The 10713-nt window shown below is 47.6% G+C and overlaps 1 protein-coding gene across 2 annotated transcripts in view; it reads left to right on the top strand.

The window, feature by feature from the left end:
- The first annotated feature begins 5879 nt into the window (after nucleotides 1–5879).
- Nucleotides 5880–10713, top strand: part of NEK6 (NIMA related kinase 6) — a 184523-nt gene continuing 179689 nt past the window's right edge. The window contains exon 1 of one of the 2 annotated variants that reach the window (XM_075834220.1): nucleotides 5880–5996. The gene's annotated coding sequence lies outside the window, so the exon portion shown is untranslated. The other variant, XM_075834221.1, reaches the window with a different exon arrangement.

The raw sequence follows: 10713 nt of genomic DNA, 5'->3' as shown, positions 1-10713 counted from the left end.
CCTAGTCATTCAATGTGGATAATCCGCGAGAATAATGAACTTGCTCATTATTCTCACATATTTGCTTTTTTTCCCGATGGATTCCACACCTAAATCCACATCAAATCTTGGACATCTGAACATAGCCATAGAAATATAAAAATACAAAATTCCTAAGGGATCTACACATTAAAGGTTAACTGAACGTTCAACAAACTTCTGACATGTCATAGCAACACGTGAGAAGCTTTGAATGGTGGGGGTCCGAGCACTGAGACCCCCCACCAATCGTTAAAACGAAGCTGTAGAAGTGCTCGTGTAAGCGCTCTGCTGCTTCATTTCTGGTCGGCTTTTTCCGGAAAGCCGATTTAGAGGAGTATCATAGACTTTCTATTGAGTCTGTACTCCGATACATTGGTTTCTAGAAAAAGCCGAACAGAAACAAAGCGGCTCAGCACTCACACGACCCGCTTCTGCTGCTTTATTTTAGCGATTGGTGGGGGCAGGGGCGTAACTAGGAAAGACTGGGCCCCATAGCAAACTTTTGACTGGGGCCCACCTCCGCTGGGTATCACACAACCCCCCCTTGTAGATAGTGCCTCCCTATAGATTCTACCACACAGCGCCCTCCTATAGATAGCCCCATACACAGCCCCTGGTAGATAACGTCTTACAGCCCCAATCCCCCCTGTAGATAACGCCACACAGCCCCCCTGTAGATAAACGCCTTACAGACCCCCCTGTAGAAAACGCCATACAGCCCCCCCTGTAGATAACACCATACAAACCCCCCCTGTAGATAACGCCATACAGACCCCCTGTAGATAACGCCATACAGACCCCCCTGTAGATAACGCCATACAGAATCCCCCTGTAGATAACACCATACAGAACCCCCCCCCCCCCAAAAAAAAAACGGCCTATAGTTTGTCCTACAAAAGAGATGTATCCCCTATCCACAGGATATTTTCTGTATGATTTTCACGCACCCATTGACTTCAATGGGTGCGTGATGCGCGAAAAACGCAGAAATATAGAACATGTTGCGAGTTTTACGCAGCGGACTCACGCTGCGCAAAACTCACGAACAGTCTGCACTGCCCCATAGACTTGCATAGGTCCGTGCGACCCGCGTGAAAACCATACGGGCTGCACGTACGCAAATCACGTTCGTGTGAATCCGCCCTTATGGGCGCATCTGCAGCTGGCACACTTATGGAGTCATCTGGGGCTGGCATACTGTTATGGGCACATCTGCGGCTGGCACACTGTTATGGGCACATCTGCGGCTGGCACACTTATGGAGTCATCCGGGGTTGGCATACTGTTATGGAGTCATCTGTAGTTGGTAGACTGTTAGTGAACACCTTTAAACTTCCCCCTGAACAGGAGTTTGGAGCTGGTTTATTGGGTGCAGTAGTACTCACTGGTACCATTCAAGTAAAGACTATCCCCTGACAGATCTTGTTCATTGTGTCTGGCACTGATTATTGGGACACTATGCCTATTATTATAGGGGCTACGCCAGTGTTTTAGGGTGTGTATGATGTGCAAAAAATATTCTGCGTAGCATCTAAAATCTCCAAGTTTGGAGAACTATGTGAACTCTGAGCATGCACATGCTGGAAATGGGATGACCCCTGATCCTGCCGTGGTGTGAGCAGTACAACTAACTGGGATGGAGTAATAGTGAGGAGTACCTGGAGAAGAAGTGAGGAGTACCTGGCGTAGGAGTGAGGAGCACCTGGTGTAACAATGAGGAGGAGTAGTGAGGAGCACCTGGAGTAACAGAGAGGAGGAGCAGTGAGGGGCACCTGGAGTAACAGTGAGGAGGAGCAGTGAGGGGCACCTGGAGTAACAGTGAGGAGGAGTAGTGAGGGGCACCTGGAGTAACAGTGAGGAGGAGCAGTGAGGGGCACCTGGAGTAACAGTGAGGAGGAGCAGTGAGGGGCACCTGCAGTAACAGTGAGGAGTAGCAGTGAGGGGCACCTGGAGAAACAGTGAGGATGAGTAGTGAGAGGCACCTGGAGTAACAGTGAGGAGGAACAGTGAGGGGCACCTGGAGTAACAGTGAGGAGGAGTAGTGAGGAGCACCTGGAGTAACAGAGAGGAGGAGCAGTGAGGGGCACCTGGAGTAACAGTGAGGAGGAGCAGTGAGGGGCACCTGGAGTAACAGTGAGGAGTAGTAGTGAGTGGCACCTGGAGTAACAGTGAGGCGGAGTAGTGAGGGGCACCTGGAGTAACAGTGAGGAGGAGTAGTGAGGGGCACCTGGAGTAACAGTGAGGAGGAGTAGTGAGGGGCACCTGCAGTAACAGTGAGGAGGAGCAGTGAGGGGCACCTGGAGAAACAGTGAGGAGTAGTAGTGAGGAGCACCTGGAGAAACAGTGAGTAGTAGTGAGGAGCACCTGGAGTAGCAGTGAGGAGTACTATGAGTAGCAGTGAGGAGCACCTGGAGTAGTAGTGAGGAGTAGCAGGGAGGAGCACTATGAGTAGCAGTGAGGAGCACCTGGAGTAGTAGTGAGGAGTAGCAGGGAGGAGCACCTGGAGTAGTAATGAGGAGTAGCAGGGAGGAGCACCTGGAGTAGTAGTGAGGAGTAGCAGTAAGGCGCACCTGGAGTAATAGTGAGGAGTACCTGGAGTAGCAGTGAGGCGCACCTGGAGTAATAGTGAGTAGTAGTGAGGAGCACCTGGAGTAATAGTGAGGAGTAGTAGTGAAGAGCACCTGGAGTAATAGTGTGGAGTACTTGGAGTAATAGTGTGGAGTAGCAGTGAGGAGTAGTAGTGAGGAGTACCTGGGGTAGAAGTGAGGAGTAATAGTGAGGAGCACCTGGAGTAGCATTGAGGAGTAATAGTGAGGAGTAGTGAGCACCTGGAGTAGCAGTAAGGAGTAATAGTGAGGGCTACCTGTAGTAGCAGTGAGGAGTAATAGTGAGGGCTATGTGTAGTAGCAGTGAGGAGTAATAGTGAGGGCTACCTGGAGTAGCAGTGAAGAGTAAAAGTGAGGGCTAGCTGGAGTAGCAGTGAGGGCTAGCTGGAGTAGCAGTGAGGGCTAGCTGGAGTAGCAGTGAGGGCTAACTGGAGTAGCAGTGAGGAGTAATAGTGAGGGCTAGCTGGAGTAGCAGTGAGGGCTACCTGGAGTAATAGTGAGGGTTACCTGGAGTAGCAGTGAAGAGTAATAGTGAGGGCTAGCTGGAGTAGCAGTGAGGGCTACCTGGAGTAGCAGTGAGGGCTACCTGGAGTAGCAGTGAGGGCTACCTGGAGTAGCAGTGAGGGGTAATAGTGAGGCTACCTGTAGTAGCGGTGAGGGCTACCTGTGGTAGCAGTGAGGAGTAATAGTGAGGGCTACCTGGGGTAGCAGTGAGGAGTAATAGTGAGGGCTACCTGGAGTAGCAGTGAGGGTTACCTGGAGTAGCAGTGAGGAGTAATAGTGAGGCTACCTGTAGTAGCGGTGAGGGCTACCTGTGGTAGCAGTGAGGAGTAATAGTGAGGGCTACCTGGGGTAGCAGTGAGGAGTAATAGTGAAGGCTACCTGGGGTAGCAGTGAGGAGTAATAGTGAGGGCTACCTGTAGTAGCGGTGAGGAGTAATAGTGAGGGCTAGCTGGAGTAGCAGTGAGGGCTACATGGAGTAGCAGTGAGGGCTACCTGGAGTAGCAGTGAGGGCTACCTGGAGTAATAGTGAGGGTTACCTGGAGTAACAGTGAAGAGTAATAGTGAGGGCTACCTGGAGTAGCAGTGAGGGCTACCTGGAGTAAAAGTGAGGGCTACCTGGAGTAACAGTGAAGAGTAATAGTGAGGGCTAGCTGGAGTAGCAGTGAGGGCTACCTGTAGTAGCAGTGAGGGGTAATAGTGAGGGCTACCTGTAGTAGCAGTGAGGAGTAATAGTGAGGGCTACCTGGAGTAGCAGTGAGGAGTAATAGTGAGGGCTACCTATAGTAGCGGTGAGGGCTACCTGTGGTAGCAGTGAGGAGTAATAGTGAGGGCTACCTGGTGTAGCAGTGAGGAGTAATAGTGAAGGCTACCTGTGGTAGCGGTGAGGAGTAATAGTGAGGGCTACCTGTAGTAGCGGTGAGGGCTACCTGTGGTAGCAGTGAGGAGTAATAGTGAGGGCTACCTGGTGTAGCAGTGAGGAGTAATAGTGAAGGCTACCTGTAGTAGCGGTGAGGAGTAATAGTGAGGGCTACCTATAGTAGCGGTGAGGGCTACCAGGGGTAGCAATGAGGAGTAATAGTGAGGGCTACCTGGGGTAGCAGTGAGGAGTAATAGTGAGGGCTACCTGGGGTAGCAGTGAGGAGTAATAGTGAGGGCTACCTGTAGTAGCGGTTAGGAGTAATAGTGAGGGCTACCTGTAGTAGCGGTGAGGGCTACCTGGGGTAGCAGTGAGGAGTAATAGTGAGGGCTACCTGTAGTAGCGGTGAGGGCTACCTGGGGTAGCAGTGAGGAGTAATAGTGAGGGCTACCTGGGGTAGCAGTGAGGAGTAATAGTGAGGGCTACCTGTAGTAGCGGTGAGGGCTACCAAGGGTAGCAGTGAGGAGTAAGAGTGAGGGCTACCTGGGGTAGCAGTGAGGAGTAATAGTGAGGGCTACCTGGGGTAGCAGTGAGGAGTAATAGTGAGGGCTACCTGGGGTAGCAGTGAGGAGTAATAGTGAGGGCTACCTGTAGTAGCGGTGAGGGCTACCAAGGGTAGCAGTGAGGAGTAAGAGTGAGGGCTACCTGGGGTAGCAGTGAGGAGTAATAGTGAGGGCTACCTGGGGTAGCAGTGAGGAGTAATAGTGAGGGCTACCTATAGTAGCGGTGAGGGCTACCTGTGGTAGCAGTGAGGAGTAATAGTGAGGGCTACCTGGTGTAGCAGTGAGGAGTAATAGTGAAGGCTACCTGTGGTAGCGGTGAGGAGTAATAGTGAGGGCTACCTGTAGTAGCGGTGAGGGCTACCTGTGGTAGCAGTGAGGAGTAATAGTGAGGGCTACCTGGTGTAGCAGTGAGGAGTAATAGTGAAGGCTACCTGTAGTAGCGGTGAGGAGTAATAGTGAGGGCTACCTATAGTAGCGGTGAGGGCTACCAGGGGTAGCAATGAGGAGTAATAGTGAGGGCTACCTGGGGTAGCAGTGAGGAGTAATAGTGAGGGCTACCTGGGGTAGCAGTGAGGAGTAATAGTGAGGGCTACCTGTAGTAGCGGTTAGGAGTAATAGTGAGGGCTACCTGTAGTAGCGGTGAGGGCTACCTGGGGTAGCAGTGAGGAGTAATAGTGAGGGCTACCTGTAGTAGCGGTGAGGGCTACCTGGGGTAGCAGTGAGGAGTAATAGTGAGGGCTACCTGGGGTAGCAGTGAGGAGTAATAGTGAGGGCTACCTGTAGTAGCGGTGAGGGCTACCAAGGGTAGCAGTGAGGAGTAAGAGTGAGGGCTACCTGGGGTAGCAGTGAGGAGTAATAGTGAGGGCTACCTGGGGTAGCAGTGAGGAGTAATAGTGAGGGCTACCTGGGGTAGCAGTGAGGAGTAATAGTGAGGGCTACCTGTAGTAGCGGTGAGGGCTACCAAGGGTAGCAGTGAGGAGTAAGAGTGAGGGCTACCTGGGGTAGCAGTGAGGAGTAATAGTGAGGGCTACCTGGGGTAGCAGTGAGGAGTAATAGTGAGGGCTACCTGTAGTAGCGGTGAGGGCTACCTGGGGTAGCAGTGAGGAGTAATAGTGAGGGCTACCTGTAGTAGCGGTGAGGAGTAATGGTGAGGGCTACCTGGGGTAGCAGTGAGGAGTAATAGTGAGGGCTACCTGTAGTAGCGGTGAGGGCTACCTGGGGTAGCAGTGAGGAGTAATAGTGAGGGCTACCTGGGGTAGCAGTGAGGAGTGCGCTCACGTACGGTTCCTCCCCTGCTGCCTGCTCTCCGGAGCGCGTACAGGAAGTCTGGCGGGAACGCGCGTTCTGGATCTGTCTCTTCGTAAACTGTGGAGAAGTGCGGGGAGCGGGCTGAGAAACGGGGAACACTCACAGGAGCTGAGGCGGCGCCGCGGAAGCACGGAGAAAGTAGGATATCATCCACCATGACAGAAAGTTACTATAAATGCTGATGTACTAACTTTTCCCTGTGGCGACACTAACGCGGTGTACACAAGTGAGTGCTGAGCCGGGCTGACTTGTAGCGCTAACGAGTGCACGTCATGGAGTGTGAGAGCAGCTGTGAGTGTGTACGTGGTCAGTGAGGTGAGTGCAGGGCTCGCAGCTCTATGCCCTATACACAAAAGGCGCATATATGTGGAAAGAATATGTCGCACACGTTTGCTATGACATTGCCCATGCTTTTGTGTACCCCAGATATTGCCAAATGTTTTATGTATGTGTCGCACAATGACCAATCCTCCTTTGGTGACCCTTTACTTATATATAAGGTAATTGCACTTCTAGCAATTCCCTAATAAAGACTTATTGTCCAGCCAGTTTCTTTACAAGCAGGGAGCGTGTACTAGTGAGGAGCAGGCACAGGGAAATCTCATTCCCCACAGCTGCTCCTCTTGGCGCTGCCATCACCACTTAAATTTTACCAATTGATGGCATCCGCACCCCGCAATGACCGTCTCTTCTCGCCAGTAAAGCAGGAGCCTTCTGGAAATTTCTAAGAAGAAGCGCAATTTTCTGCCAACCGCGCACCATTGATTTAGCTTTTTATTTAATTTTTTTAAAAACATTTTTTGCAGAATTACATTTTTATTTTATGAAATTTTTTTGTCATATGTGGCAGATTTGTTGCATGAAGTAGAAAAAAAACTTTTTTGTGAACTGTTACAAACTGCAAAAAAAAAAGTTTGAAAAGTTTTACCAATAATAAATGTAGCCATGCTTGTCATTAATGCCAATGAACCGCTGCTTGCATGCCTAATACACACAAAACGCCGTCCCATGTTCCCCTGGCCGGAGACACTTGTGATACCATCCGTGTAATTCTGCTTCGTATGTAAATCATGCCGTGTTTTTATTGCGTTGTATCTCTTATGTATCTCCGCAATCGTTTAGTCTGACCGTTAACGCCTCAAAGGGTCATAGTAGTTTTAAATATTTTCTGACATGTCATTGAGACACGTGAGAAGTTTTGTTCGGTGGGATCCAGGTGCTAAAACCCCCACCGATCACTAGAACGAAGGGACTGGGCTGAATGCTGTACGTTTTTTTTCCCACCTCTCTTGGGATACAAGGGCTTTATTAGGCCACACACAGCGGGTGAAAACTATGCCGATGTAAATCTGCACATCGGTGTTGTTTTGGTCTGTGTTGCTCTACCCTTAAAGAGGACCTGTCACTAGGTCATATAAGTTGAACTGGTTTACTGATCTGAATAGCGATGTCTCCCTGATTCCAGCGCTGTTTTTATTTTTTTTCCTTTTTAGGACCGCCCACTGGACTCCAGCTTATAATAAGCAGAGGCTTAGGTCAATAAATTACAAGTTATACGAAACCTTTCGCTACAAAAATATATATTAATCTGCTCAGCTGCCACTGGTCTATAATATGCTTCTCACGGATCAGGCAGCATACACCACGTGACAGGTTCCCTATAAAGAAACATATTGCATATATATTACTGTGCTAATTACACCGTAATACAGTTGTGTGGCCATTCCTAGACGTGCTCTTTAATTTGCCATTCTGCGCAGACTGCCTGCAACACCCAACTGACTTAAAGGAATATTTTTACCTTGGACATTTATGGATATGGATTCACCTCTGGGACCCACACCTATCTCTAGAACGGGGGTCCTTGACCCCCATTCTACCTTTTCTTACTCGCTGCTGTAACTCCTATTCACTTCAATGTGCGAAGGTTGCAAGGCTGTGAACCGCTGCTACTGCTGTGTTGGTTATTCATAGTACGAGCAGTGACCGGAATGAAGGGGAAGGAGCGCTCGCACGAGAGCTGCGGCCCCTTCAAAACAGCTAATCGGCGGGGGTCCTGGAAGTCGGACCCCGAGCAATCAGCTATTGATGGCCTATCCTGAGGATAGGTCATCAATTTTTAGGGACTGGAAAAACCCTTTAAATATTGGATGTTAGAATGTGGTCTAACTTCTTTAGTATGTTGTTATTTGCAATACTGAGGTATAGTGTTTATTCTGGAAATATAATATATTGCTACATTTTAATATACATTGTTTTTGTTGATGTGTTTACAGGCTATTTGTAAATAGTCTATTGATGATGTGACACTGAAAAAACCCAAAACTATTTCAAAGGTGTACATAGCCTTAATGTGTGGCACATAAACTAATATCAAGTTCCCATGGTGGGTCAACATGAGGAGTAAAACCTTCCGGCAGGAGCTGTACGGTAATAGGGTCATGCAATGTAATAAAGCATGAGGAGTTGCTTACTGGATGTTAGCTTTGTACAGAAGAAGTTTTGAAAGCTAAAAAAGTTTGAGGTGGCAGGAAGTTTGCAGAACAAGGCTCAGCTTGTGGTCTACAATCATTTTATGGTTAAGAGATTCACACATTCTACTGACGTCAGATGGCTCATTTGCCTGTGCCCGGATCTCCCATTCATTTTAAAGTAGAGTGGCCGTACATGCATAGGCACCTCTCCAGGGATTAGAACCTATAATATCTTCTGGGCACCAATAAATAAGTAGGACAAAATTCAAACACAAACCCATATTGTCACAACTTAGGCTTCGTTCACATCTGCGTGGGGACTTCGTTCATGGGTTCCGTCGGACCTCTCTGTCAGAGGAACCCATGAATGGAATCCAAACCGAAACAAACGGAATCCATGGATTTCTGTTTGAATCACCATTGATTTCAATGGTGACAGAACCGGTGCAAATGGTTTCTGTTTGTCATCGTTGTGTAAGGGTTCCGTCGTTTTGACGGAATCGATACCGTAGTCGACTGCGCTATTCCGTCAAAACGACAGAGCCCTTACACAGCGGTGACAAACGGAAACCATTTGTATCGGATCCGTCACCATTGAAATCAATGGTGATGCAAACGGAAACCTATGGATTCCATTTGTTTCAGTTTGGATTGCATTCATGGGTTCCCCTGACGGAAAGGTCAGACTAAACCCATGAATAGAGTCTCGATGCAGACGTAATGTAATATAGTCAGAAAAGCATACTTTATCAGTCCATAGACATGGACACCTATCCCACACAAATATATACAAAAATGAAAACATAGAAAACCTAATTCCTCCAACGAGACCATCACCTACCCAGCTATACAATTGTAGAGTGATTTGTTGCATAATATGATTCACATATGTCCGAGAAAAGTGTCTAGATCACAGTCCCATCAAAAGTGCAAGACCAAAAAGTATGCAAAATTGCATCAGAACAAACCCCCAGGGTATGTTCACACGCTTAATAAAAAACTTCTGAAAATATGGAGCTGTTTTCAAGGGAAAACAGCTCCTGATTTTTAGCCGTTTTTTAATTAAACTCGCGTTTTTCGCTGGGTTTTTTACGGCCAGTTTTGGAGCTGTTTTTCTATAGAGTTAATGAAAAACTGCACCAAAAATGGCTCAAGAAGTGACATGTGCTTCTTTTCCGCAGGCGTTTTTAAAAAAAAAAAAAAAAGCTCCCCGATTTTTTTGGAGCCGTTTACGGCCAGAATAACGGCTAAAAATAAGCCGTGTGAACATACCCTAAGATTGAGGACAATGTAGAATATGATGCAGATATATATCAGGATCTTCTATTCCGCAGCTGGTGACCGTTTATTCTTTTATGGATATTCTTGTTTTATGGTGAATTCTCAGTTTCATCTTGACAGAAAAGTAGTTGCGGTAGTTGTGTTGCTCATTTGTACGCACCTCCTTTATGTGAATTTCTCGATCTTTAACATGCCTGGCACAGTTGTGTGCAGTATTTTGGTATGCCTGCTCCTCATTATTGCCCCACCTTGAATAGTTGGGGGATTCTGCCACTGTAGGCATCAAGCAGTAGGAAGGAGTTTGCATTCTTCATCCTATAACATTGGATGTTTCTGCATCAGTTGCTGCCCCCCTCTCCCTCTGTATTTCAGTTCTAACACTTCAGGTTCACACTTTGGCAGAGGTTTATCTGTTTCATCAGCTGTGTCAACACATCTCATGACTAAAAAAGAAACACACACACGTACGCGCACTCTTTATTTAACACATTGCAACTTTTAGAGTTAAGGGACTATGGCAAATATTTGCTTGTCCGTTTATGTATGGCTTTATTCATATTAGGCCTGTTTTGGAATATTTTTTATATTTTTTTATATTCACCAATATCATCAGGAAAGCTGGCTCAAGTGTAAGACCTCTCTCATTCCCAGACTGCACGGACACCGTTGTAGACCATGTTATAAACTGGAACTTCCTATTGATCTGCTGGACTACATTGCCCAATGGAGTGCCCCTCTTGTCTATGTGGCTGTATCTGGTACTGCAGCTTGGACATATTCACTTAAAGCGTACCTAACTTTTCAGCATAAGCTGTCATACGTGTGTACAATAACACATACATTTAGATTTTTTTTGAGTGATGAGTGGTAGGTTGCGACTGAAATCGATGACCCCTTTAGGTTGGGTACCTATGTAGCTGCAGAATTTCCACAATGGAATTCTGTACGTAAATTCCGCAGCATTTACAGTAGCAGCAAAGTCAATGAGATTTTAATTAAACTCATGCACACGCTGCAGAAAAAATGTGCAACGAAAAAGCTCATAAAGTGACCTGCGGTGCGGTTTTTAAATCCGCAGCATATCAATTTATGCTGTGGAT

This window comes from Rhinoderma darwinii, chromosome 8 (assembly GCF_050947455.1).
Source record: "Rhinoderma darwinii isolate aRhiDar2 chromosome 8, aRhiDar2.hap1, whole genome shotgun sequence".
NCBI lineage: Eukaryota > Metazoa > Chordata > Amphibia > Anura > Rhinodermatidae > Rhinoderma > Rhinoderma darwinii.
The sequence above is the reverse complement of the archived record's forward strand: the minus strand, read 5'-3'. Positions and strand labels throughout refer to the sequence as shown.